The sequence below is a fragment of the Vicugna pacos genome, chromosome 31, assembly GCF_048564905.1.
Source record: "Vicugna pacos chromosome 31, VicPac4, whole genome shotgun sequence".
Taxonomy (NCBI): Eukaryota; Metazoa; Chordata; class Mammalia; order Artiodactyla; family Camelidae; genus Vicugna; species Vicugna pacos.
Window position 1 is genome coordinate 9009656 of NC_133017.1, and position 15211 is coordinate 9024866.

The following is a 15211-nucleotide window of genomic DNA, read 5'->3' on the forward strand; positions in this document are numbered from 1 at the left end:
ATATCAACATATTAACAGGTAGAATGAGATGATTTCTGGGACTATCTCTGAAGTGTACTAACTAGAAAAGAATTAAAGCAGGAAAAGGAAGGATTTAAGGTTGAAAAAACATAAGTAAATTTTTAAAATTAGATGGCAATGAGAATGATATTTTTTACAAAAGATGGAGGAGTGTACAACTCAGTGGTAGAGTGTGTGTTTAGCATGCACAAGGTCCCTGGTTCAATCCCAGTGTCTCCATTAAATAAAATAAATAAACAAACCTAACTACCTCCATCTCCCCTCAAAAGCAAAAATAGGCTGTGGAAGTGTCCAAAACGGGGATGACTGAGAAGCACAGGACCCTGTGCCACGTCACTACGGACAAGCCCCCTTTTGTTCTGTGGTGCTGGCCCCCGATCTGCTGCTCCTCTGTCCTCTCTCCAGACACAGAGGCCTCCCTGCTGGCTGCTATGCCCTCCTCTGCCAGGTCTCTGATTTTCTGAGATGCTCACACATCTGTTGAGTGAAAACCTAAGCCAGACTCCAGCCTGAGACCATTACTCACCTGATTATTCTGAATCACATACACAGCATAATCATCATTACTCAGGAAATCAGCCGGTTTTTCATTAAGTCTGGCTCTCGGTTACGGCAGCACCGGTAGACTACAAAAGAGAAACACATTTCTAAAAATGGTGAACCAGATAAATCTACTTAAAGAAGTATGTGAAATCTCTAACATTAAAAAAGAAAGTGTGAAATATTATGCTGTGTTTTCACTGTAAAATTCTTCATTTTTACATGATTAATGGCAACAGCACAGTAAGCAGAACTAACCTCAAAACCTTAAAGTACAGAAAATTTCTGAGGCATTTCCAAATCAATCCCGTGAAACAACTCACTCAAATCAGAAGTCAATGTGTCATATAAATAATGATTTTTTAAGAGGGAGGGTATAGCTCAGAGGTAGAGTGCGTGCTTAGCATCCTAGAGGTCCTGGGTTCAATCCCCAGTACCTCCATTTAAAAAAAATTTTTTAATAACATCTCCTCTCATGGCTACCCAACATCATTCGATGTTGGAACAAGGATCTGTTTTAAAGCTAAATGTAATTAAGGCACAGAACATCCATGTAGCAATTAGGAGCCTCCCCATGTGCCTGGCAAAACCAGAAGGGCCTCATGGGGCAGCGTGGAGGAAATCAGAGCTCAGGACAGATGGCACGAGGTAGGCACTGACCACAGCATAGGCCGTGTCATCCACATCCTCCACCACCTCCTCGTCTAAACACTCCTCAGACCCCGTCTGCGTCCTAGAGATCCATGACCTGCGCGTCAGCATTGTCCAACAGCCACCCAACCATGGCCTCCATGCCCAGGAGCAGGCACACATGGTGCCCCGTGGTGAGGACAACATGCCCAGCTGAGCACAAGCCTCTGACGGCCGCATTCCCCGGGAGGCCTACGAACAAATAGATGGGCATCTTAAGCTGGAACACCCCTGTGGAAAACGCAGTACCTGGCAAGCCAGCAGCGTTCCCAGGAGTGCCCGTGGGTGAATTGAGTGCAAACTCGATGTTCCTTCTAGGGAATCCCATTTCCATGAGCTGGATCACAACAGGCAGAGCAGGACCCGGCGATGGCTGGTGCTTCTTCACTCTGATGGGGTGGACTCGCGGCACGGGGACAGGAGTCATGGAGCTGCAGGCTTCACACACGGGGCTCACCAGATGCATGGACTCCACAGCCAAATGCTGACACACAGCCAGCGCGGTGGCCTGGGCAAATGGGAGAGGAGCCAAGGGCCATCAGTTGGCGGGGAGCAAGGAGCCTAGGAAAACAGAAATTACAGACAACCACTGCCAACTGCAGTGCAGAAGTGTATTTCTATACCCAGGCCTACTGGGCATTTTTAGATGAATGGGTAAAAGCATGTTAACAAGGACAGAGGCAACTTTCATAGTTAAATGCAGAGGAAAACTGTGATGGTTAAAAAGCTTCTTTGGCAGACAAAGAACATACCTAGTAATTTAGCCAAGTATCAATGTCCATTAAGGAAATTTCACAGCCCTGAAATCTGAGCTCTGAGTGGCAACAAGCTGAGGGAGTGAACGCAGAGTGGGGGCTCGAGGAGGCAGGAGAAGGGGACCCCTCTCTTCCCCATGACCAAGCTGTGCCCACAGTCTCCTGCTCTCTTCCATCTGTAGGACAGGTCACAGACAGCACAGAGCCACCTCATGTGCAACCAAATCAACCCCCACCTACTGAGGAGTAACACAAGCTCTCTAGGGGTTAAACATGGTATAAAAAAATAAGGGGACTAAAGAATGTTGGGAAGCAAATTGCAATGATTTGATGAATCCACGCATCACTGGGGCCTGCTGTTGGTGACTGCCTGCCTCTGGACGCCTCACCCCCTCCCTGAACCACCTGAAACTCCCTGCTCTTCCGCTCTAATTCTCATAGCACTGAGGCTCGCTGTTTGTTTTAAACTGACCATGTGAGGAAGGAATTAAGGAGAAACAGAAGACATCATTGAGCCTTCCAGGGCTTAGGAAGGGTCAGAATCCTAGGGTTTTGCTGTGAAGTCTGAATAACTCGGAAGTGACAGGCTCCATCCTAAAAGCTTGTAATTCAGAACAAGATCGAGCTAGGAGTTCCAGTTCTGGCAGTAAGAAGCAGTAGAATAAGCCTCTGCTGATAATAATTGTGAAATCTGGACAGAGTATTTTTAAAAAACATTTGAAGGCAGGCCCAGGAGAAAACAGGGACAGGTGTGACCCTGACCACAGGGAGGTCCGGGGCAAGCCATGACAGGGGCGGTGCTCCTGGACCACAGCCAGGGGCCTGCCAGAGCAAGCAGAGGTGCAGGAGGACCATGAAGTGCACACGCAGACTACCCACGACTCCTTGGCTGACCACAAAGCTGAGCCCAGCACAAAGGAACTGTGGGCAGGCCCAGGGATAGGGAGACAGCACGAGGTCCCAGTCCAACCACGTTTGAGCATGGTGGTCATGATGTAGAGGTTTCCACTGAAACCTAAGGAGACATTGTAAATCCCGTAGAATCAGAGACCAGGACTGATGGCAAAACAAAAATAAAGTGTCACCAAAAAGTCTAGAATCAAGGCTCCAAGGACTGAGGAAAACTGCCAGGCACTGAACTGTCTGCAAAAATACAGCTCTGTGTTCTCCAGAGGACATTACAGAGCCCAGAGTCCACACAGCGTATTATCCAAACCACCCAGCACACAGCAACATTGTTTAGACGTGTGTAGAAGTAGAACCAGTAACTGACTATGACCAGCAGAAAAAACTGATCAGTAGAAGACCAATGAGTGGCCCAAGTGTCAGAATTAGCAAATAAGAAATTTAATACAGCAATCAAACTTATGTTTAAAAATGTACAGGTATCAAGGGTGAAATGTGTTTAAAGTGACACAAAGGGTGAAGACATGAGGACCATCAAGAAACCTGTAAAACTGTAACACAGGAACCAAACGGAAACATGAGATCTGAAAGTATAAAGGGTTCCTTGGATGGGTTAAAGCAGATCAGACCCGATGAAGCCGCACACCTGACCCTTAAAACAGCTCCATACAGCGAACCAAGCTGATTAACCAAGACACACAAACAGAAACTCACTAGCAATCCCCAGATGACAGCAGCAGCCTCAGAAAGGAACAGGAGGGCAGGACAGGAAAAAACACCTGGCAGGGGCTTAGGCGACTTTAACCCAGCCTCTCACCTCAGGTGTTCAGACCTAAGGAGCAGCTGGCACTCGGTGGGGGTCACAGAAGGCCCTGCACCCTCCTCCCCAGCTGCCCCCGTGCCCAGCATTTCCTGCCTTCTCCCTCTGCACCTGCCGCTCCCTCGCTCTGGATCCTGGCTCCATGCAGGGTCTTGGTCTCTGCAGATCTCTACTAGGGTGTTTTCTGCCTGCCAAGTTGAGCTCTCAAGGTTTAATTTTTGTCTTTGATGTTCTGTTCAGAATTTCTGACGTACTGCAAGCAAGAAGGTTTAAAAAAAGAAATCTAGTCCTCCATGTAGTGGACCATGGAAGTCCCCATCATGCTTAGACCTGGTCAGATGTCCCCTCGTCAGTGGGAAGATGCCCACAGTCCACCCGAGTACGCAGTGCACCACGTGCTTGGAAACAGGGTGTAGACTGAGAGCCTGGCTTCAACAGAGCATGCTCAGGAAAGGCTTTGGCGTGAGTGAGACAAACCAGCAAGTGCCATCTTCCTAGGCTTCATGGGGCTCTTTCAAGGACACTGTTTCCTGGGAAAAGATTCCTTCAAGAACACTTGAGCAATGAATGCATGCTGAATCCAGCTGACTTTTTCAAATAATTCACAGAAATTCAAAATGAAATTAAACTTTAACTCATTCATTCTTTAACCAGCATTGTAACGTTCTATGACAAACATGCTTAACACCTACCTAGTCACAAGAATTATTTTCACATATTTAAAATTCAGACCATATTCTTAAGGAAATCTACCTACACATCTACCAAAAAACAAAGTTGACAATCTCATGTGCTGGATAAAGACTGCCAAGATTACTACTGACTGTACCTCAAGCTCCTTTTGGTCAACTATGACCTCACCAGAGATGGCTGGGTGGCCAAGGCCAGTGACTACTGTAAGAGGATCGTTAGGGGCTGCAGGCCTTCAGGAGACATGTCACTGAGGTCAAGGGATGCAGCTGCTCCATCATCTGAATTTAAAAACAAAATAAGAATGACACTGCATTTTCAACCACAAACATCTTTACTATTTCTTTTTAACTTTTTTTTAAATTGAAGTACAGTCAGTTACAATGCGTCAGTTTCTGGTGTACAGCACAATGTCCCAGTCATGTGTATACATACATACATATATTCATTTTCATATTCTTTTTCATTAAAAGTTATTATAAGATATTGTATATAGCTCCCTGTGCTATACAGAAGAAATTTGTTTTTTTTTTAAAACACAGTGCACTGAGCATGTTAAATCAGATATATGATTTCTACCTCATCAAGCGTTAGCCAATCAAAATCTTCAAGGATTTTCCACTCCCTGCTTTCTGGCCTCTGTCCTTCTTTAGTTCTTCTATCTGTCTCTTTAGAGCAAACCAAAGCGACCTCCCAGACTTCTGCCCTTGGTCAAGTTCGGGTCCCTTCTCTGCCTGGGTGAGCACTCACTGCTTCAGAAACCCTGGCTCTAAACACTCCCAAGTGTGCGCCACAGCCCTTGTTCACACCATAAACTGACACCAATTCCCAATGTGTCATGTGGTCAGGGTGATGTCTACTGTCTTCACCTGAGGAGCTCTGGGTGAGATGTCTGGCACTTCTCCTTTGCCACGAGCCCACTGATACAATTTCAACTAATCCTCTAGTCCAGGGGTTGTAAATTTTTTTGAAGAGCCAGGGAGTAAACAGTTTAGGCTTAGTGACCACAGGGTCTGTCACAGCCACTCAAACTCTGCCACTGAAGTGTAAAAGTGGCCAGAGATGACATGTAAACAAGGCATGACTGTGTTTCTATAAAGCTTGATGAAACAGGTGGCTGTGGTGGCCTGTCAAGCCCTGTGCTGGACAGCTCCACCTGGAGCCCTCGCTCTGCCCTGAGCATGGGATGGTAACCCTGATTCAACGTTGCTGTAGCTACTCACCAGGGTGACCACAGAACAGCCAGTCCAATTCCCTGGGCACGACTTAAATGACCTCTCCAGCTTTAGCCCCACAATCACTGATAAACCCTGCACTCCTTGCCAAGCTCAGTACCCAAAACTCACTGATCACACCTGTGCTGCCATCTCCTCCCCCAGGAGGAGACAGGGACTCCTCATCACCCTACAATCAGGGCCTGCCTCGCCCCTCAAAGGTTTCCCTCCCCAGCTGTCAGCCGCCAGCATCCCCGGGACATGTGTGGAACTGTGCTGAGACATCTCACAGCACATGAGCATATACCTTGGACAGAGATACCTGCCTTCATTTTCTTTCCCCACCCTGACTCCAAAGAGTAAAAAACCATAAATGAGGACTGTCCGGTTGCCCACAATATTTAGCACAATGTCTTTCAACAGTAGATAGTCCAAAATTTTTTCACAGCTTTGGGTTTTTTCCTATTCAAAATGATGTGAGCTCATTCTAGAAAACTACAGCCATACAGAAAAGTACAAAGAAAATAAAGTTAGCTGAAATTCTCGTCACTCTCTGTGGCAAGTCTACAAACATATACATATACAGCAATGCGCGCTTTTTTTTTTATCATTTTCATGTTTCCATGGTAAGGGGCACACACATGGACCACCACTGTGAACAGCACCATGGCATGCTACCGTTCCGGTACACCGCCTAATGATGGGCACTGAGGCATCTCCAGTTTTCAGCATAAAAACGAGACCAACCAAAAAAGCCACAATGAGCATCTATAAACACATTTCTTCATGCTTTTCCATGTGAGAAGTTCCCAAAAGATGACTAGCTAATCAATGGACATACAGATATAGATACGTGTGCATGTGCATTTTAAAGTCTAGCATGTCCTCAGATGCCCAGTGGATGGCTGTACCAACTTAACTCCCCCCAGCAGAGTGTCAGAGGAGCCCCAATTCATGTGAACCAGGAGCCTTGTTAAAAATGCAGATCCTGATTTCTTAGGTCTGGGCTGCAGCCTGAGGGGCCCACACCTTTAACAAGCTCCCATGTGCCACCGTCGCTGCTGGTTCTGGGGCCACACTTTGACCATTGAGGCAGCAGAGCACTGTTTCCCTCTCTCCCCTCAGGTTTTGTCTTTCTCACTCGTGGTCTGTGTTTCATCAGTTACTGGCTTGGTGGCACATCTTCCTTGTTCATGTAGAAGCCATCTCTAGTTCCCCTTCTATGGGCCACCCGTACATGTCCCTTGGCTGCCTTTCTTACAGGTCTGTATGGGCTCCTAGAAAGTCACCTGCATGGGCAGCTGCTGTGTCCTGAGACAGGATCCGCCTGAGCTGGTCCTGGTGGGAAAGCAGCACGTGGCCCGCCTTCAGGATTCACAGCGTCAGCTCTGGCCCCTCAGCAGGCCCAGGTGTCCTTGTCCTGGGGGAGAAAAGGCCTCAGCAGGGAGGGAACAGGCTCTCCCCTCAGCAAGGGTCGGCCTTGGGGATGGCGCTGCCCCGAGGGACTGATCTGACTTTGCAAAGCCTGGCAGTGATGAAGGGCTTGCCCTTCCCTGGGCTGTGGGTGAGCATCCTCCTCTGCCCTGAGGTCTTCCCTGCCATGTGCTGCCTCGAGTCAGGTGAGGATGCAATGGTTTAAACACAGTTAGGGCCATGTTAGCTACTGCTAGTATGATCAGGTGTTTCCCAAGTCGCTGAAATTTCACCCAGACACCTATGGCATAAATAACATACTTTCATCTTTTCTTGCCAAGACTCCTACAACACAATTTTGTCAGATACTCAGGACATACAGTTCTCTAACATAAAGATAATGGCACTCTGTAGGATTGCTAGAGCAGGCAGATAGCTAGATATGAGCAGAGAAAGGGGGACCCGGGCCAAATGGCAAGAACTGAGCAGAAACGAGGGGCATGGGGCCAAATGCAGGAAACCCTACATCATGTAAGCACCAGGGGTCCCTGGGTAGAAAAGAAAGGCAGGAACTTCTGGGCTGAAAAGCACTCTCACACTTTGGAGTGACAAGCAGCCTGAAGGCTGACAAAGAAAGGCGGGAAAAGGCAGCAATCTCGTGTCCCAATGTAACCATTTACTCATTGTGCCCTCATTTCCAAAAAATTGGCCTTGTAGATTACAAGTACCCATCATGAACCAATGCCATGACACTTCCAATCCAGACTAAAAAAGGACAGAAATTCTTCCTCCCTTCGAGAAGGTGGAGTTGGGATGAAACCAGGATATATGACCCCAAACCCTTCACTTCCTAATGAATATTCTGCCTGATCATTTGTACTGTATGTAACCAACTTGCCAAAGCAACTCAGCACAGCCGCTCACCTGAGCCCGCCCACTCTCCCCTTGAGAGTCTGCTGTCCTTGCCTTAGTAAATCCTCACTTTACTTTCTTAACTGCCATGTCTCATCTGAATTCTTTCTGGAATGGTTCAAAAACCAGCATGCCAGTTACATCTACTGGCAACAGGATCTTATCTAATCAAATGGCTGCAGTGATGTCCACGGGCCAACTGAGGAACAGAGGAGGGAAGCCGCCACAAAGACGCAGGCACAACAAGGAGAGCCAGGCCAGTCACAGCAGCAGCATCCAGAGCAGGAGATGCCAGAGGCCACAGCAGGCAGCATGGGGGCATGGGGACTGGGGACATGGGGACGGGAGGGCATGGAGGAGCCAGAAGTGCCTCTGGGGCACCGAGCTCTAATACCCAGCAGATGGTTATTCACTGTGACAGGAAACATGGCTAAGGGACAAGGTTAGCTGAACTGTGGACATGCTGTGGTTTACATGCACCTGGCCCTCCAGCTAGAGATGAGAACTAGAGAGACATCATAAGTGCTGCAGCAGGAATTACAGGACTTGGGAGAAATGGGTGAGGAAACTCAAGAAGAGTGGGCAGAACGAGCCACAAGTGATGGATGCAACCACAAGGATTTCTAATGTGCAAAGACTAGTCAGGGAGAAGAATTCTGAAAGGACACAGGAGGGGCAACGTTAGGGAAATGGAAGCCAGAACCCCAGACCAAAGGCAGAGCCAGAGGAGTGCCGGCCTTGGTCTCAGACAGGTGGCCACGGTCCACAGACACAAAGCGAGGCAGGTCCAGGCACACAGGTCCTGCTGGGTCTGGCTGTGATGAGACCCAGAGCAACACTCAAGAAAGGCGACTAGGCTGGAGGGTCTCAGCTGGGGGGGTCAATGTACAGGGAGAGAACACAGGCTTCTCTTCAAAAAGCGTGTTCAGAATAAACGCTGGCACCGGGAGGTGGGGAGGCCTGGGGGTTCTCTGGGTGCCACCTCCACCACGGCATCATCTTGGTGTCACACACACTCATCACCATGCCCGCTGTCACTCAGCCATTGGTCAGTCCATCTGAACCCAAAGACTTCAGCAGTGACAGACCTGCTCTGACAAAACAAGACGTTGTTCAAACAATTCTAGTTAAAACTGTAGCTCTCTTTCCTCAACAAGCGTATGTACCGACCTGCAAAACTCTGTTTAGGTCATTTCTTTATTTCGTGCTTTTCCAATTTGCTGCCAGCGAGGTTCACCAACTGAGCCCAGACGAAGAGCATGGGCTCTGTGAAGCGCAAGTCGGTGCCACTGAACGCAGGGCGGGGAGCTGAAGATGGAGTGCAGGAGCTTTCAATGTGTGTCCAGTGAGCAGAGCACATGGATGTTCTGGAAGCTGTCAGAGCCGCAAATCTTAATTCGGAAACACCACATGTAGATGTAAGTCTTTTTACATCTGAAAATAATGTTAAAAGATGACACTGGAGGCAAGACAAAGACTTACATGCACAGTAAATAGAAACAAATTTTTTTCTTTACCAACATGTCAGCAATAATTACATCATGGTAGTGGTTACTAAATTTTTAGGTATTATCTACAACATGTACATATTCCTGTAATTATCAAAAACAGTATTTTATTGAAAGATATGGTCAGGTCTTAGTTGGGTTACATCAAAGTAATATAAATCACTTTCTCTATGTATCCCTAATTCACAGGTTTAACATGACACCAGCTGCCACACAAACCATGTCACTCAACATGATTATTATGGATCTTGTACATGAAGAAAAGCTCATTTAAGGGAATCATTTTCAGGGTTTTTTTGAAAGTTGAGCTGTTCAATAAGAAATAAATTTTATTAATTCACAGTTTAAAAATAATGAGAACTAACATATTTCCACAGTACCTTCTAAAAGTAGCTAATGCCCTTTCATGTCTTTTTCAGGCTAAAATAAGACAAATGAGCTACTAATCTATGTAATCCTGTGAGATAGGTCCCATTCACCACTGGAGCATGAGAGGAAAAAGAAAGGCAGACATAATTCCTGAATTTGGATGGCATCCTAGAAGGTAGACATAAACAGCCAGAATCAAGTTCTCCCCACTTCACCCAGGAACTGAACACAGGTTCACTACTGGCTTCAGTTGGTTCAGGGGGCACACACGACAGGCGCACATGTCACAGAGCTGCATGGTGATCCTGCCCTTCAGGGTGATGGGAGTCACAGTGCCTACTCCAAACTCCTTGTGCATGACTAGTCCTTCCAGGTGCAACCAACTGTCAGTGCCTCCGCCCACAGCCAGGACCGCCATGAAGCCCCCCACTTCTGGGTCCTCAGAGTCAGGAAACTAGCCCTCCCACAGGGCCTAGCACAGACAGACAGCAACCTTGGGGAGCGGAGTCGAGGGTGCTGCCTGCTTCTTACACTTAAAATAAAGCGGAATTCATTTCTAGGTTAGTTCCTTCATCCTTTTTTTCCGGGAACAAAGTACTTAAAAATATATATTTGAATAAAATGCAGTGTTTAAGGGGAGAAGGTAGAGCTAAAGTGCGAGAGCACATGCTTGGCACGCACAAGGTCCTGGGTTCAATCCCCAGGACTTCCATCGAAAAACAAAATAAAGAAACCTAATTACATACCTCCTGAAAAAAAAACCATAAAACCCCCAAAATAAACAGAGACTTTAAAAAGGGAATTTCAAAGGAAAATCAACATCCTACAGGGAAACCCCAGCAGAGGTGAAAGGCATGCGGCCCCCACAGCCTCAGCTGGCTTCCTGGCACCCCTGCCTGCTGGGGAGACTGCCAGAGCCAGGCGGTGCTGCTGGGCGCCCACCTTCTACAAAAAGCACTCAGCACAACCTTTGCTTTTAATTGACCTCCATCACGTTATTTTCAAGGAGAAACTACTTCACCGCTATGTTACAATTTCACTGACTCAGTGGGAGAGGAACAGGAGAATTTTGAATCAGCTCAAAGGACTTTCTTTTGTCTTTTTGTTTTTTTGTGTGAGGGGAAGTAATTACATTGATATATAAAATAAAAATATGGAGGTACTGGGGATTAAACCCTGGACTTTGTGCATGCTAGGCACCCACTCTACCACTGAGCTCTACCCTCCCAAGGTGCACTTTACATGTTAAAAATCTCTAAAGCACATGTAGCAACTCAAACTCTTTAAGGAATTTCATCCACTCACCCTTCCTGTGCAGTAGGGAGACAACTCACAATTCCAACAGCAGTTCTCTGTGAGGGAACATCCTGCTGGTTTGAAATCTCACGTTTTAAACATCCTCCATGAGCTCATTCATATTTAATCTGTGTCCTAAATTCCCAGGCCAAGTCTAAGAAGTCTGCAAAGCAGAATGAGAGTAACAGGTTTCCATGAGGTTTATCAAACTTGACTCTGACCTGACCATGACCCTGTCTGCTCCTCCCGGAGCCCCACTCGGGCACCCGGGGCTTCTGCTCCCTCCTGGCTGGCAGTGACCCTGGGGCAGGGCGGCATCCCATGACCTGCTCAGACCCCTGGACCAGCCGCTCTTCCCCAGCTGCCATGGCCCAGCCCTCCTGCTCTCCCAGCTTCCAGGGAAACTGCCCTTCAGACCCATGCTCACTCTCACACTCACTCTAACACAGACACATGCACAGACACTCACACCCCACCACAATCACACATATGCCTGCTCAGTCATTCACATACCCAGTTACTCACACACATTCACTTGTTCACTTCACATTCACACCCATACTCAGTCTCACTCTCATAGACAAACTCACACTCACATGTACAAACTTACATATGCACTCAAGCCTGCACAAACACACACACACATTCGCTGCACTCACTTCAACCTCTCCACACTTAACACCCTCACATCCACATACTCAAACACTTTAGTGGGTTGAACTGTATCCCCCCAGAGTCATCTTCACCCAAAACCTCAGCTGTGACCTTATTTGAAAATGAACCCTTCACATGTATAACGAAGGTAAGGACTGAGATGACATTATACTGCATTAGGATGAACCCTAAATCCAATGAAAGCCCTTAGAAGAGGCAAAGGACAGGGGAGGCATCCAAGCGAACATGAGGCAGACACTGGAATGCTGTGGCCACAAGCCGTGGAAGCCTGGGAGGACACGGACACACGCACCCACTCGCACATGACAGCCTCACAGCCCGGTTCTGACTCTGTGGCCCACAGCACTCCCTGCATACATGTCTTGTCCATCGTTGCCCTCTCCACCAACGTGTGCAGCAGTCCACGCAGAGTCTTGGTGGCTTCGTTCTGCATGACTTCAGCGTGGGCTCCAGCAGAGTTTGCAGTAAATTAACAGCGCTGGTGAGCATCATTGCAGTGGGGTGAATGTTCCCTTCAATTTGTTAAAGCTTCTGAAAAGAAATCAAAATTAGAAACTACACTCCCATATAAATGGGAAAGCATCTCCACATGTAACTTAAGGGATTTGACTTCACATTCTTCTTTTCTTTGGAAAGGGAAGCAGCTCTTTATATTTGAAGATGAAATTCAAGGTCCACTAAATAAACACCCTATTCAGCTCCATCCCTACCTCCTTCAAAGGAATCAAGCCTTTTAAATATTTTTTAAAGCAATCTCAGCATACAGCTCAGAAGAACTAAAACAATTATAAAAACCCACTTCTCAGAAAAATAGCTCATCAAATGTCAAAAGCTGTGGTTGTTAATGAGCTGGCTATGCACAGGATGAAGATGAAGTGGCTGCCTCCATGGACACAGAGCTAGGGGCACACATGTCCAGGCCACCTTCCTGTCACTTGGCCAGCCCTGCTCAGGCCGACTTCCTGAGTGAAGCCCCCTGGCAGAGAGCTGGGAGGAGGCACACTTGACCAGGACACTGTCAGATGCAATGATAACATAACCCGCACTGACCCAGGCAGGGCCACGCGGCGTCACACACACTACTCCTAACCTGCCAAGGGCAGACGTCATCCGTGTACATCCGATGCGTGGAGTGGCACCCACAAGGGGCACGGAGCACTGCCTCTGACACCTTCCACACCATTTTCTCTCATGAGCTCAGCCTCTCGGGTTTCCTCTCCTAACCATAAAAGTGACTTCTGAAGCCTGCCCGTGCTGTGCATACAGCTGACATTGGAGCCCCAAGAAAAATCGCTGGCCTCCTGGACGGTCTAACCAAGATCTCAACATCCCAAGGTCTGAAAAAGTCCTGAAGCCCTCCTCCCACACCCTGCATCTCCTTAACCTTGCGGTCACGCTAAACTCCCACCTCAACTTTCCCTCAGGTAGTAAAGTACTGACTTACTACTCGACACTACATGCCTGACAGCGGGACCTTGGTGGGTAAGGTGACAGAAGGAAAAAGGTGTGCTCTGGCGTGGCAGGGTAACACCCACTCCTCCAGGCACTGGCTCACTACCTCAGACACCAGCTCAGGGCCCCCAGAAAGCCCACCAGTGGCAAGGACGCAGACAGCCCTGCCCTCTCCCTCCCACCACACTGTCTCCAAGGAAAACAGGAATCAAATCCAACAGAATCACCAGGGGCTGGTTTAAAACTGACCTTCCGGGGAAGCCTGGTCTACAGAGCTGCTCTCACTCCCAGATGAAATAATGGCCGGCCAGCACGTGCCCACAGCTTGCTAGGCCCCATGGCACCCACCGGAGTCATCTTCTGTGTCCGAGTCCTCTGCGGAGGGCTGCGTGGAGGCCAGCAGCTCCGCCAACTTCAGGTAATACTTCCCCTCCTTTCCCATCCTGCATGAGTTGGTATTGCCCATGTCCCTCTGGACCATGATCCACCCATCCTCTCCAAGTTCATGGATCACACAGCCAAGGCCAGGAGGAGGTCTGTTCTGGGGAAGCCGAAACAGAGACTGGTTAAGAGGGTGCGGACCCGTCTGTCACATGAATATGGCCTGTAAAGGTGGCTGCAGCATTGGCACAGGCTGCGTGTCTGTAGAGGGCTCCAGACCCGCTACAACACGCACGGCTCACACCATCACCACGCAGCTCACACCATCACTGCACAGCGAATGCCATCACTGCACAGTGAACACTGGGGCTAGCTTGCCCGTGCTCCTTTACCAAAGAGGTATCTGGGAAGGTGTCACCTCAGTCGGCATCCTAAGCCAATGCGGAGATAAGACTTTCCAGCCTGGTCCTGCCACACTGCTCTTTGGCCCCTAGATCCCTCTTGGGGCTTCACGAGGTCAGAACCTCAAACAAGCACCAGCACTGCCTCATTCCTGCTCATTCAGTTTTTCTCTGACCCTAAAGTGAAACATCACCTCCCATTTCTATGAGTAAAAGCTGTTTTTAGGATGCTACTGCCTGTTGACACCAATTCTGAGATGATTCTCAGGAGGCGCGTGCTTAAGAGTGAGGCTGAGAACACCAGGACATGAGAAGGCAGCTCCACATCATAGGAGGGTGAACGCAGTCCTGCGCAAGTGGCCAGGGCAGTGGTGCAGAGCTCGGCCCTTGACCTCCACCTGGGGTGACCCTGCAGAGATGTGGGAGGAAGGAGCTTGGGGTAGAAGACAAAAGGTGGGCACCCCCAAGCCAGCGCCTGCTGCTGCCCGGCCGGGGTGCTGACAGGCACGTGGCCATCAGCTCATAGAGGCCGCACCAGAGCTTTCTCGACCCGATTATTCGGATGAGGTGCACTCTCTCCTGCTCACTCTCTCGTTTCGGGCTGCACCCCTAGTTGAGCCCACGCCAGGAGTTCTCTGAAAACAGTCCCCACTCCTCACAGACCTGATCCTGATCAGGGCCCCATGACAGGCCGCTGCTGCTCCTTCGTTTGGAGCCTCTAGTCACCTGCCTTGGAGTCGGTACTTTGTCATGGGTCAGTCACAAACATCCTGAGAGAAGGTAGGTACTGACTCCAGGTTCCACCCCCCAGGATGCGCAGAATATGACTAACAAGTGGCTCATGTGTTTGGGTCAAATCTCTAAGCATCTGATCACCCCATTTCCAGTCCACGCCTCTCATGACCCTGGTTCCCATCTTCATCACGGCAGCCAGCTCCAGGCCAGAAACCGGGAGCTGCACCGGGGCTGTTTCCTTCTGAGTCTCTCCCAGAACTGTAGCGGGAGCTCCTCGGGCAGACTTGTTCATGGCTTCTTCAACATTATCACAGCTGGGGCCTATCACAGCACCAAAAACAGCAGTTGAGCCAATCAAGAGTCACAATTTCCCAATCTTAATGTATGTTTAAAATAATTATTAAGTATTAATGAAAATAGTAACTTTAAAGAC

At 48.5% G+C, this 15211-nt stretch overlaps 1 pseudogene; it reads right to left on the minus strand.

Annotated features, from left to right (window-relative positions):
• LOC102544121 (otoferlin-like) overlaps positions 1-13742 on the minus strand; it is a 65229-nt pseudogene extending 51487 nt beyond the window's left edge.
• Between the last annotated feature and the right edge of the window lie 1469 nt (positions 13743-15211).